The sequence below is a fragment of the Alosa pseudoharengus genome, unplaced genomic scaffold (genome assembly GCF_046254945.1).
Source record: "Alosa pseudoharengus isolate Yale_2024_CS ecotype anadromous, Long Island Sound unplaced genomic scaffold, YU_APseudo_1.1 YU_APseudo_1.1_scf_23, whole genome shotgun sequence".
In the NCBI taxonomy this organism is placed as follows: Eukaryota; Metazoa; Chordata; class Actinopteri; order Clupeiformes; family Clupeidae; genus Alosa; species Alosa pseudoharengus.
The window spans coordinates 29,287,150-29,302,216 of NW_027468685.1; the positions used below are offsets into that span (position 1 = coordinate 29,287,150).

At 42.1% G+C, this 15,067-nt stretch overlaps 1 long non-coding RNA gene across 1 annotated transcript; it reads right to left on the reverse strand.

The window, feature by feature from the left end:
* Positions 1–1,397: 1,397 nt before the first annotated feature.
* LOC143140245 (uncharacterized) lies at positions 1,398–6,038 on the reverse strand. The gene is made up of 2 exons (XR_012990602.1): positions 5,932–6,038; positions 1,398–2,476 (listed from the first exon to the last, which is right to left on the reverse strand). It is a non-coding gene; the product is annotated as an uncharacterized LOC143140245 (long non-coding RNA).
* Between the last annotated feature and the right edge of the window lie 9,029 nt (positions 6,039–15,067).

The window sequence follows — 15,067 nt, forward strand, 5'->3', positions numbered from 1 at the left end:
AACATGACGGCATCCACAGAGATGAGCATAGCTATCGCGCAAGTTTTATTCAAATTAGAAAGTATTCCTGGGTAAGCTGTGAAGCTATGAGTCTCAGCCATGCAGCTGGGAGGAACGAAAAACACAGACATCCTCCACGGCTGATTCCAGTTCACAATGGAGGAATATACTTTCTTCAGAAGTGTAGGGCCTACCGTGAAAACTTGATGGGAATTGTCGTTGATTAGGTTCATGTCACATACAAATGGTAAGTTAAAACATCTTAACGTTAGTCACGTTACCTAACTTAATTGTATGTTAAACGAAGGCATTAGAAGAACACTTTGTTCATCTAATTGGTTGATTTGGCCCGTCGATAACCAACAAAGGTAGTGATAGACAGATGGTTTATCCAATCAGCTAACCAGTATTTCCGCCCCTTCCCAAAAGTTCTTCAATGAGTTCCCAGATGGATATGCGGAGCAAATCCATCTGGCGGAGTCAGGTTATGACTTTGCCCCCAAAATGATAAAAATTCCCTGACTTTCCATGTCTGGAATAGACTTTCTAAAATTCTATGATATTCCAGAAATTCTATGACCCGTGGGAACCCTGTATAAAGCAAAAGTGCAATGTGATATACAAAGTATAGACAGATGGTGCATAGGCAGGACAAGAAATACTGTATAGTGTTGTGTAGACAGTAATATGCAGTTGGTATAGTATAGTATAGTATAGTATATACTTTTTTGATCCCGTGAGGGAAATTTGGTCTCTGCATTTAACCCAATCGGTGAATTAGTGAAACACAAACAGCACACAGTGAACACACAGTGAGGTAAAGCGCACACTAATCCCAGCACAGTGAGCTGCCTGCTTTAACGGCGGCGCTCGGGGAGCAGTGAGGGGTTAGGTATGCTTGCTCAAGGGCACTTCAGCCGCTGCCCACTGGTCGGGGCTCGAACCGGCAACCGGTTTAGAGTGATATAAATTAGATATAAATATGGGCAGTGCATTAACAGAACTTATGAGAAAAACAGAATAAATATGGATATTCAGTATGAACCATATAGACAGATATGTGCAGTGTGGTAACAGTACCATTGTAGTGCAGAAACAGTAGCATTATAAGAGCATGAAGAGCAGTAGAATATGGTTATGTATAATTGTAATTACAGTATGTGCATTTGTAAATAAATAACACTATGGGTGGGATAGGGTATTTGGGGGCTTAGTTGATTGGTTGTCACCGGTGGGGTATACTACGAAGCACGTTAGACATATCTAGGCTATGTCCACATATCGAGGCTTGACAACACCTTGACTCAGGGGTATATGTTAAGTGATACTACGATAGCAGTTATGTGATATATTTGTCAAACTAGGCTTTCAGTTCAGATCTGTGCGCATTCTCGGTGTTGGGATGACGTTGGCCAATCGTGAAATGTGGAGACGCACAAGACCGCCTCTATTTAAAAACAATTACTTTCGCATTCATGAGCGATAGCTTAATCTACACTGCAGTAATTTTTTGTGTCTAACCTATAACATCAAATAAATCAACTGTCATCAGTTGTTGTATGGTATGCACGTCCATAGTGGGATATTTGCACGCACAGCACTATTAAAGCGCATCCGAGATCCAAAATGTTAGTAGAGGTGGAGCTCCACCTGTACGATATATGACAGAATCCTACACGTGAGATAACTTCGTTTCTAAGACAATTGATTGGTCAGTGGGCAGTAGATTACACGATTTGAGCTATAACTTAGCACATAACCTTCTCCCGACCAGGTTTGGTTGACAGCATACCATGGTGATATAGCGACACTAAAATAGATCCACTTTCGTGTCACAGCATACCCTGGCTTTGAGCGCAACATACCTCGCTAACCCACTAATCGAGATTCGTAGTATACCCCACGGGATACAGAGCTACAGTCCAGTCGGGTGACAGCCACAGAAAAGAAGCTTCCTCTGAACCTGCTGGTTCGGGTGTAGAGAGACCTGTAATAATAATAATAATAATAATAATAATAATAATAATAATAATAAAGACAGTAATATTTTTCAAGACCATAGAGAATGCTGTTGCAGTACTCCAGTCTTGAGGCGATGAGGGAATGGATGAGAATGATGCATTGTGTAGCCGTCTGGTCACAGTAACACAAGACCCATCCTGTCAGACTAGGCCAGAAGTCCCGTCACCAGAATGATGTAGAGGACTTTGAGACAGTCATGTGGTGCCTTTGACCAGTGGTCACAATACAGAGGACCCCTGGCCAGTCAATGAGCAGTGCTTGACAAACATCATGTGTAGAAGACCCATTTTGCAAAACGATGTAGACACCCATCTATTCTCAGGAGCAGTCCTTCTATAACGGGCAGGAACAGCTGCAGAAAAATCCCCGGGCTTTGCCTTGCTCCTTCCTGGCCTGTGCCTTGCTCCTTCCTGGCATGTCTTTCTGCTTTGGTGATAACCAAACAGCTGACAACCTGGAAATTAGAAATAGAGATAAAACAAGTGTACAAAGAAAGGAACTACAATCTCAGTGTTTCTCTTGACATGTTGAAACATACTGATGACTATAAAGTCCACTTATAAAATGCAGGTCTATGCCTTTCATATAGTGTGCCAAAGTATTTAAGGAGGGTGGACCAAGTCCTAGTATGGTTTAGGTGGTTGAATCAGCTGTCCCTTAATAGTGTACGGCAAATTGTATCAACTGAACAATTTGTTTCTCGATCTACAATATGGGCCTATCATATGCCAGAGTAAGTAGGAAGGTGGGAAATGTCTTAATTAATATTAATTGACATCTAGAGGCTATGGGTTTTCAGAAAATATGTGGTTTAGGTGGTCAATTCAGCTGTCCCTTAATACACTAGCACATGGCCCACCTTCCTGCAAACTTTGGAGGACATAAATGTATACATGGCACTATTTTGTAAATTGGCGAATGAATGGGGCATATGATAGGTTTTGAGCTCCAACATAAAGGCAAAGCATGTCACTTATACATGTGAGTTAACATAGATTAGCACATGGTCCACCTTCCTGCAAATGCCTTATGATGCACCAAAGTCAGGGGCATGTCTTAATGTATATTAATTGACATCTAGAGGCTATAGGCTTTCAGAAAATATATGGTTTAGGTGGTCAATTCAGCTGTCCCTTAATAGTATAGCCCAAGATGTATCAGTTGTACAATCGGTTTGTCGATCTACAATATAGGACTATGTACGCCTTATGATGCACTAAAGTCAGTAGGAAGGTGGTACATGTCTTAATGTATATTAATTGACATCTAGAGGCTATAGGCTTTCAGAAAATATATGGTTTAGGTGGTCAATTCAGCTGTCCCTTAATAGTATAGCCCAAGATGTGTCAGTTGTACAATCGGTTTCTCGATCTACAATATAGGCCTATGTACGCCTTATGATGCACCAAAGTCAGTAGGAAGGTGGGGCATGTCTTAATGTATATTAATTGACATCTAGAGGCTATAGGCTTTCAGAAAATATATGGTATAGGTGGTCTATTCAGCTGTCCCTTAATAGTATAGCCCAAGATGTATCAGTTATACAATCGGTTTCTCGATCTACAATATAGGCCTATGTACACCTTATGATGAACCAAAGTCAGTAGGAAGGTGAAGCATGTCTTAATGTATATTAATTGACATCTAGAGGCTATAGGCTTTCAGAAAATATATGGTTTAGGTGGTCAATTCAGCTGTCCCTTAATAGTATAGCCCAAGATGTATCCGCTGTACAATGCGTTTCTCGATCTATATTATGGGCCTATGTACGCCTTATGATATGTCAAAGTCAGTTGGAAGGTGGGGCATGTCTTAATGTATATTAATTGACATCTAGAGGCTATAGGCTTTCAGAAAATATATTGTTTAGGTGGTCAATTCAGCTGTCCCTTAATAGTATAGCCCAAGATATATCAGTTGTACAATCGGTTTCTCGATCTACAATATAGGCCTATGTACGCCTTATGATGCACCAAAGTCAGTAGGAAGGTGGGACATGTCTTAATATATATTAATTGACATCTAGAGGCTATAGGCTTTCAGAAAATATATGGTTTAGGTGGTCAATTCAGCTGTCCCTTAATAGTATAGCCCAAGATGTATCCGCTGTACAATGCGTTTCTCGATCTACAATATGGGCCTATGTACGCCTTATGATGCACCAAAGTCAGTAGGAAGGTGGTACATGTCTTAATGTATATTAATTGACATCTAGAGGCTATAGGATTTCAGAAAATATATGGTTTAGGTGGTCAATTCAGCTGTCCATTAATAGTATAGCCCAAGATGTGTCAGCTGTACAATGCGTTTCTCGATCTACATTATGGGCCTATGTACGCCTTATGATATGTCAAAGTCAGTAGGAAGGTGGGGCATGTCTTAATGTATATTAATTGACATCTAGAGGCTATAGGCTTTCAGAAAATATATGGTTTAGGTGGTCAATTCAGCTGTCCCTTAATAGTATAGCCCAAGATGTGTCAGCTGTACAATGCGTTTCTCGATCTACATTATGGGCCTATATTTAGCACAGCGACAACCAGGCTTGGAATTTCACCATTCTGGGGGCAAGGCCACTTGGCCTTCAGTTGGGCATATTTGGTGGGGGGCACAAAGGTCACATGTCAGGGCACCAAGGCCAAAGTTAACTATACAGTAGTAGGCTATACAAATTATCAAAGTTGTATTTAGCCTATTCACTGCAGTAGACCTGCATCACTGTATGAAACATTACAAAAACATGAAACATGACATATTACATAGAACTGTAAATCATCTGATCATCTAATATTTACAGATATCTAGGCTATAACATTTATTTTATATTTGGCCTGTTATGAAATCATGTATTGAACAATTTAAGCACAGCTCAGCTTTAAGAAACTCAAATAGCCTAGATGCATGCTTAGCATTTTGTGATCATTAAGGCTACTTTCACAAACTCTTAGTCAGCTGTCCTCTGATTTACCAATATCTAGGCGATATTTGTAACATTTATTTTGTATTTGTCCCGTTATGAAATCATGTGGAACAATTTAAACACATTGTAAAACTTAAAGCCCAAATTTGGAGACATCCATGTATTTTGAACTTTACTGCAAATTCAAATTCTGGAACGGCTAACTGTACAGGGGACTGCTTTACACCTTTGTGTTCGGTAAGGTCTCCTGTTTATTCTGATATATGGATTGTCATGTGTTAAAAGAAGGGTTCGTAAAGTATTCCACCGAGATGAATAGGTGGGGAGATCATGGGACGCAAAACCTTCGTAGAATGTATGATTAAATTGAATTATATTATTTACTTTTCTCGCGAACCGTTCAACACAGCAATTATCGGCTAACATCGTTTAAAAGCTGAGAAAAAGCTCTTTCATGTGATACTTGTGATGTCTGTGTGATGAATAGGCTACTTCGCGAGTAGTTCAACTGGGAATGGGTGAATTTGGACGCACTTTCTTTTTTGCTCTGTCACTTTCTCCACTGCGTAAAAGACTAAATTAATTTGCGCTGTGAATGCTAAGATAATTTTGACAGGCCACAGGCTAAATAAAAATCGCTATTAGTAGGACGCAAAGCAGAATATTGAAAGAAGGGGGCACCAAGGCCACCGTGGCCTGTAAACCTCTGATTTTCAAAGGAGCCTCACGGCCAATCCAATGGGGCTACGAAATTCCTACCCTGGCGACAACCATATCTAGCAAAATCACAGTAAAAGTAATGTAAAAGTAACATAAAATGCCAATTGTGCTCTGTATCCACCGCTGCAGTAGACCATGATGTGAGGATGCACTCCATAACACAGCTGTTAATGGAAGCAAGGACTGAGGTGTCAAGGCCAGCATGCTTCAGCCTCTTCAGGAAGTAGACAAATGAGTAGCCAAACAAGGACAATCAAGGCCTTGCTTACATACTGGCTGTCTTGTAGTTTGACACCACTCTCCTTTCTGTGAGTTTTCTGCTGGAGTCATATAATGAAATGCAACCCATACATCAGGAAATCAGGAGCAAGGATCTGTGAAAACATAAGTAGGGTGGGGGGACGGACATAAAGAAATGTCGAGAAAACATATAGCAGGACCATCCCTAAACAACACATTAGGACACCTTTCTTTCCTTTTTCATTTGATCACTACTGCAATTCATAGACATACGCACTCATTTCGATAATTTAACCAGAACGTTCTGGGAACCATACATTGTTAGCTGGGTTGTCCGTCTTTTACCCTTATAAGACCATTGACTAAGAAATTGCACTAATTTCGCGTGATTCTAGTTGTTTTACAGCATGAAGGAGTTTTAGTCAGGATAAGTATCCCTATATTTTGTTCGAAACAACAACAAAAAAACACCTTTCCCGAATAAATTCTTCGTTTTAGCCCGTCCCTGCTCAGTAATTTCCGTTTCAGGAAACGTACACTCACACATCTCACCACCTTTCCCGATTTAAATTCTTCGTTTTAGCCCGTCCCTGCTCGGTAATTTCCGTTTCTGATTGGATTCTGGGATCCCAATGTGTTCGTATCGTGGTCAACCATGTGAATCGATGATAACAGCCTTCTGAACCTGCTAGAAGGTGTAGATGGCCCCTTCTAACCCATAACTATGAGGCTGATTACGATTGATAACGCCCATTCAATCGAGTGATAACGTTCGAAGCGGGTGACAGATTAGGCCTATTTCTAAAAGTTATTTGTATACTAGGCCTAGCCTACTGGCTGATTTATCAAACGATTGCTTTCTCGTTCGTCCTCCGCAAACTACAGGTGTTTCGGTAGAGAGCCATTGAATAAGCGATGCCAAGCAATTTCTGTAACACTTTTTGTGACATTCAGCAAATATCTCCTCATTTAATGTAAGTTCCTTCGGATAGGCCTACGTTCTACTCTACGTGCAGTTGTCCTCCATCTCAGTTGCATCAGTTTTCTAATTTTGAAGGTTCTAAAACATTATTATGCTTCACTGAATCCTTCTCGTTTTCTTTCATTTGTCCAGCTAACTTTTCCATTGAAACTAGCCATTTATGATGGATTACACACTCGACATTCTGAAATGTCCTGCACGATCAAGGCCAAATTAAGTAATCACGCAGCCACTGTGTCAGCAGCATGAGTGCTGACGGTGGGTGCGTTGCTGATGTCAGATTATTATGTAGGCTAGCCTACTAGACTGTTCTCACATGGCAGTGCTTTACTTATATGAAGTAGCATTAATCAATATGAGGGGCAGAGGGAGATAAATGTTGTCCCCACCGGGGATAAAAATAATTTAGCAGAGGTAGGGATAGGAAAACCAGAGGGGGGGAAATCCTCCTCACCATCCCCCCCTACAAATCGCACCCTGCATGTAGGCTAGTAGTAACAAATACACATGTAGTAGTAACAAATAGACATGTAGTAGTAATTTTTACATTCAGTAGACAAATAGTAAAGACACATACTGTACAATAGAGACAACATATAGGCACATATCAACATAATATACAAAAATATACAAATAAGACATAATATCAAGACAAGTACACATGGAGTGGGATGCAAAGTGCAAATGTAGTGTGCAAGATGCATATAGGAGAAGTGGGTGAATGGCCAAAGTGGGGATGACCCCACTTATCCGCAGTTCAGGAGAGTGATGGCAGAGGGAAAGAAGCTGGTCTGGTGTGGTTGTTTTTGTGCACAGGGATCTATAGCACTTGCCAGAGGGGAGGAGGTTAAAGAGAGTGTGTGCAGGGTGTGTGGGGTCCAGAGTACAAGTCCTGGACGGAGGGCAGGGGGGCACCAATGATGGGGGGCAATGTGTGTAATATCATAACAGTGGTAACACACTGCTTTAGGTGACACATGTTAACCATTAAAACATTACTAATATGTGTATTAGTGCTCAGCAAGGTCTGCATTAAGCATCGGTCCACATTTACTAAGTAACAATTTTATGAACAATTTGTTACTCTTACTCAGTAGGTCATCTATTCATGGTGAATCCATTATAAGAATTTTTAAAGATTTAAAAGAATAAATCACCTACCTTCAGTAAGAATTGAGAAGAAATTGTTGAAAAAACCCTTATAAATGTGTAATTCAACTTAATAGAAAACTGCACACATAGTAATGTAATAACGGCTACCAGGTGTTCCCTTCCCTTAACTAAAGTGTTACCTCGACAGCTTTATAAATGTCAAACGAGAATAAGAGATGTTTTGTTGATTTTAAAAAATAAGTTATGAGCACTATCAATACTGTCCCTATTGCCCTTGCCTGTTTTGCGCCCTGAGACAGATCATCATAATAACTGCAATACATTTAAATTGGTTTCCTTCTATCCCCAGCAGAGGGCGCCAGTGTACCAGTTTTGACTGAGACCATAAACAATTGGTAACCTCACTGTTGTCTCCACTAGGCCTGTGTGGCTTTCCAAGTATCATTACTTTACATCTCACCTTGAATCCACCACTAAGTATCAATTTCACTTCATGACAAATAGATTGCTGATTCAATGGAACATTAGTTATACTCATGCGGTGAAACATTATATAAGCCAACACCCTCCAGACACCTCCTCCCAGTCACTACATACGCCAAAATTGGCTTTAGGACAAAAAAGAATCTATCTCTATCTATCTTCTCCTGATATTCATGCTTAATTGTATCTCAGCTACCAAAGTGTGCTACCTCAGTTTTAAGAGGCATGTCAGTGAAGATGTCATGAAAAAACACTGACCACCCTTCATAGTTCATAGTTTTCTCAGAACAGACAAAGCAAATCTACTGTAGCACACTGACATGCACATGTGCTATAGCACACTGACACACTGGGTAATAGCACTCTTATGCGCCATCACTGTCTCCAGTCCAGTCAGTTAGACCCTCACCTGTGATGCCACCATCACACTAAAACAAATAAACGGCCAGCCTGGACCACACTGGGAGGAGACCAGCCGTACTTTATGGGACGCGTGAGCAGAAGCCAATCAGGCGTCTCATAGGCCTCGGCCCCTCTGGCTCCCGGCGCTACAATAGAGCAGACGAGTGCTGTGGCCTCCGGCCTTTGTGGGGATCCGCATGTGGTCCAACTCCAAAGGTGGCAAAACCAAACTCACTCAGGAGGGGGGGCTGCACCCCAACCCCCCCACCCCCCAGCACTGCTGAACCAGAGGAATGAGGAAGACACAGAGGACACCAGAAATAGATCCACAAGATGTAGCCCAGCCCACCTGTTAAGCTATGTCCCTATACTTTACATACAGGCCTCAAACTGAGTGTTGTTATTTCATGAGGAAAATATGAACATGACTCGTGATGCTCAGTTATGATGTGTAGTGATGTGTTTGTGAAACTATAACTGTTGGACAACCCTATTTCTGAACATGCATTGGTGACAGTGCAATTTGGAATTTGTAACAGGGGAATATGAATAAAATGTATGTAAAACGTCATAAATAATAATTGTGTATGCATGTATAAATTTCAATAGATCTAATACAAAAAAATCTACACTCGAATGTTGGAGACCCATACTGTCATAGGAGAGCCTAGAGTTTAGGAGATGTGAGTAGTTTTGGAAAGGCCAAGGCCTAACTCCCCAATCTACACAATGAAATATGCATATACTTTTCCCCTTCTGCCACCCTCCAAGATCACCTGACAGGAAAGAGATCGGGGTAGCTCTGTTTGTCCACCCAGTGGGCTGTGAGTGCCGCTTCAGGGTGTGAGGGGGGAAAGGCGTGTCTGGCCTGCTGTTTGCATGTGTGCACGCGTTGAGCTTAACGGGATTAAGACGTTGTCGGTCGTTCGCCCCGCATAGCAGGGTGAGGCAGTTCTCTCTCCTCTCATGCCACAAGGTGGAAAGGGGGAGGGCAACTGTGATGACAGTGTGTGTGTGTGTGTGTGTGTGTGTTAGGGAGCATGTGGGTGTGTTTACTTGGGATTGCGTAGTTAGCCTGTGAGGATGTGGCTCTAATGTGGCCCTACACCCTGATCAGATCAGACACAGTTATATTTCAAACTCATAGTTTCACATTTCAAAGCCTTGGCCTCTGTGCATACTAATCCCCTAACTGTTTTGACTCAGAGAGAGTACATTTTAAAAAATATATGTTGATGCAATTTGAAGAAAATGACCAGACCAAGGGATTTTCTGATCAATATTGTCTCATGAGAAATGTAGAAGCTATCATTAATCAACAGTTTTTGCTTTACTCCAAGGGAATGAACACCTTTTTCCATCCCTTATATGCACAACTTGTAATTTGTGAAAGATATTGATTACAGAATAATACTTTTATCTACAACTTCACAAGAAGAAAAAATGAATGCAAAAATTCCATCCATACTTTTGTGGTCTGATTCACTTACAAAAAAAATAAAAACATGTCAAAAGGTTTTAGATGAGCTCCGGCAAGCTGAATAGTGTGATAGGAGCTCACAGATGGGTTGATCCAGACTCTGGATGAACTGCTGTAAGTGTGCTGGTGTGGGCTACTACTGCAGACTGTGTGGGCATCTCTCATCTGACACTGACCTGAACCAGTCATTCAGACCAGTCTCTGTTCTAAAACCAGAGAGAGAGGAATGGGTTGCTTTTATGCATGTGACAGAAAATCAGGTCATTCAGCACTTTGTGAACTTTGTCAAGTGTTTTGGATATGAGGGAATGAGAAACGGAGAGAGAGACAAAGAACAGAAGAAAGGTAAAGATGTTAGAGAGAATTATTCATAAAAAGAAAGGAAGGTGGGCTTTTGGATTGATCACTGCACCATACAATCCTTGGCTTTTCAAAAAGTTCTGTAGTCCTTCCTCAGATCAGACACACAAAGGAAAGAGAGAGAGAAAAAGAGAGAGACAGAAAGAGAGAGAGAGTGTGTGTAATTGTGTGAAGGGAGATGAAGGAAGGAGAGAGAGACTGTAACTACATGAAGACAGATGAAGGAAGAGGAGAGAGAGAGAGAGAGAGAGAGAGAGAGAGACGAGGGCCAAGGAAAACAGAGAAATGAGGTTCCCCCAAAGATGAAGGGAGGCCAGAAGAAAAGGGCAATTACTGCTCCTTTCTTATGGAAATGGTAATGAAGAGGGCTAGTTGCCTGCAGACAATGGAGGGCCCGCGGGCAGGTCGAGCGTCACCGTGTCAACTGCTTCCTGTTAGGGGAGGCCATTTAGCAGTCACTTTTACTGACTAACAAGCCATCTCCACGCCGACTACAAAGGGCCGGTCGCCATCAAAGCCAGCGACCCCTCGTGCTAGAGACCCATCGAGGCCCAGACAGAGCTCCTTTCCCAGGACACACTCCCTCCAGTCTCACCACAGCTGCCACTCAGCTCAGCTGGCCGCACGCTAGGCTGGGGACCGCCTGGGTCACATATATACTGTACATAAGTGACAATATATGCATGCTTTTGATGTACTTGACTTGACTAATTCAGTAATTCACTAATTGGTCACTAATTGTGAACAATATGAACAGGTTAAATTAAATAAAATGGTGCCAAATTGAAGAGTATAAAGAATGTTTTTTTTTTGTTATTTTCATCACCATCTTGCTGCTCCAGATATCTTCTATTCTCTGAGTAACGTGGGCTTAGTTCCAGTCAGTGCTTTAATATAACCATGCCTGGTAGTGGGTGCCCACACACACACACATCTACACCATCTTTCTCACACATATATGCAATGTGTCTGCCGTATGAATCTCTGTCTGAGTCACCAGGGTTGTGTGTGTGTGTGTGTGTGTGTGTGTGTGGTGTGTCAGCCATGAGGCCAAGTGCATTCTATTATCTATGTTTAGTTGCTTTACATCAGATTCTGAGCTGGTCTTACCGTACACACACCCCAGTGTGAATGTCCCGTGGAAATTAATCCAACCTAAAAACCGCTCCCAGACACTTAGAACAGTGGGTTTGAGAGAGAGGGAGGGAGCCCTGTGGAAATTAATCATTCATCACTGAGTGTTTGTATGTTATGGATGCATGTTGTGACAGGTCACACTTCCGTACTAATCAAAATGCACATTCCGTTAGCCAGGAATATTTTGATTTTGGTTAATTTCTCCCTGTGTAGTACTCAACACTGACCACTTGGGGCAGTATGTGGTGCTGGCTGGATAACTCTAACTCTGGTTGGCTCTATGGTGAAGCTGCCTGTGGACACAGATCCTAGACAGATTTAGAGCTTAGGTTGGCCTACACATTCAATGATTGCCAGTAGACAGTACTCAATACTAATATGGGATGTTCAAAAGGCACTGCCATGACTGTAGTAGAGACATAACCACGACCTTATCAGAGCCATAATGATATAAAAGGAGGGCTGACTAGTAGAGATAAGGAACAATGGAAACTTAACATTCTATGAATGAATGTTGACTGTTGAATGTTGAATAAATAACTAAGAATCTTGACCAGCGGTTAAAACTGTTACAGGATCAGTATTGGAGGGCAGCCTCACCACCAATAGCATTAGCACATCAGTGGTATCAACATGTGTGAGAGGAACTGCTCCTGTAGGGGCCGCTGTCAGGCGTATGTAGTGAGGGGGGCGGAGAAGAGTCCCACACGGCAGGCATGGTAAAATGGGCGAATTAGGGGGCCGTGCCTATAGTGCTTTAATGAGAGCCTTTGATCTGGGGCCAGCGGTTTACTGTTTGTACACCTGGGCCATCGCTCCAGCGGCCGCCACTTGTGGCAGATTGGATGTGGCACAGTGGGTAGGGGGTAGCGCACCAAGCTCAGAGCTGAAGGGGTGGGGTGTGTGTGTGTGTGTGTGTGTGTGTGTGTATGGTGGTGGTGGTGGGGGGCACCCCGCGTTCTGCAGGTAACACTTCTCAGTGAGCCACGGCTGGCGTGGGAAGGCTGTAAAAAGGGGACTGATCTGGCCCTGCCCCCTTTGTTTACTCCCAATTTACGGTCAACCCCCCACCCCCACCCCCCCGCATCCACTTCCCCCATCTCCCTCCAGACAGCTCTTGTCAGACAGGCTGGCCTCTACCCCTCTGGGTCTATGGGAAAAGCTCTGGGAGCACAGGCACAGCACTGTAGGCAGGGGACTGGTGAGATGACAGCCTCATCAGGGACTTAAAGGAAGCAGCCAACAGAGTAGCCAGGCAGCTACAGGGCTACACTCTATAGGGCATGATTTGAAAGATTTCCCCCCCACCCCGTTCCAACAGTTCTCAGTGACCTCGAGAAACAGAGATCTATGTGAAAAATGGCCAAAAAAGAGTTATTTTTTAAAGAGGACATAAAACATGTACAGAATTAAGTGAGCAAAGTACAAAATGTTACCTTTTAGCTGCTATGCGGCTCAGCTGTGGAACCAACTTTCGGATGACATCAAAAAGGCCCCAACTGTAGCCTGTAATCTAAACTTAAGACCAAACTGTTCTCAGATGCTTTCTGCTAACTGTGCGAGTTACAAATTCTGAATCTGCCTTGATAATTATTCTACCTTGTCTTTTATTACTTTTTTTACTACTTTTGCCTTTGTTTTTGCTTACTAATTATTCTTTATTTTTAAATGTTTTTACCTTGTGTTTTATGTTTTCTTTTTATTATGATCTTTACCTTTTAACTATTCTTTGACTATATTGCCCTTCTATGCTTTTATTTGTTATTATTGTTTGGTTTTGTTTATGTAAAGCACATTGAATGACCTCTGTGTATGAAATGCGCTATATAAATAAACTTGACTTGACTTGACTTGACTACAAAAGGGGAGATGTTTCAAATGTGTTTTGATTGTAAGACAAAGAATGCAAGACATCAATGAAAGTTCTTTAAAATCTGTGGCCTATGCTTCATTTAACTGTGGTGACTGCAGCCTGCCCAGATGACAGTGATGACTAATTATGTAGGTAAGTCATGACAGAAACATTGAAGTAAAACACATCTTCAATCTTCAAAAACACCACATCAGGTTACATGACAAAATGGACACTTCAAAACTATATCATGATGACTTCCAATAAAAAACCAGTAGCTTCAGTGGATTAGCATGAGCTGTAGTTTCCTGGAAGTGGTGTTATGTTGTATTGTGAGCTGATCTCCGCTCCCTGACTGTGAGTAAAGATCCTCTGAGCCAGTAAGTCAACTGGACTCCCAGGAGTCAACAGGAAGTCAGCACACCCCAGTAGAGCATACAGCATGGACCTAACGGGACACCTCACATGGGCCTGAGACCCACAATCATGCTAGTCTAATAGAGTTAAATAATAATGATGATTATAGTATCTCAGTTAAGTGACAAAAAGGACTACATGACTACATGTGTGTGTGTGTGTGTGTGTGTGTGTGTGTGTGTGTGTGTGTGTGTGTGTGTGTGTGAACTGGAGTAGGAAACAAATACATTATTTATAGACAGAGTTAGTCATAACTTGAGGCCATATGCCTATTGAGTACTATCTATTAGTAAGTTCTTTTAATATTTTAATATATCAGTTACTGTAATGTGTGTGTGTGTGAGAGAGAGAGAGAGAGAGAGAGAGATGAGGATGACGAGGAAGAGGAAGATGCAGCTGGCAGACTTGAGCGTAAGGGACTTAATCATGTTTTCTCACACTACAGTGTCTGCTGACCTCAGCTGCACAAATTTACACCCTGCAACATGAAACCTACAAACAAACACACACACACACACACACACACACACACACACACACACACACACATGTGTACACACACGTAGCATTCTCACAAACACTAAAAAAGAAATTGAACAAAAACAGATGTACCAGAGATACACCAGAGTATCTCACAAATCTGCAACCCATGCAGTGTGGGACCACTTCTGTCAATCCTGAATCCAAGTGAACCAATCAAACTCCATATTCCCCTCTCAGGCAGACTTAACTGATCCCTCCGCTTACTTAGATATCAATTATTACACAGTAATATATCGCTGAAACTGAAGTAGCACGGTGGCTGGGTGCTCCTCTCCCAGGAAACCAGCAGTAAATCAGACAGGAGTCAGCTTCGTCCACGACCCGAGGGATTCTCACACCTCTGACCAGAGTGGAGCACAAACTCTTCCGTATCTATGCCAACCAGCCGGACGGCGC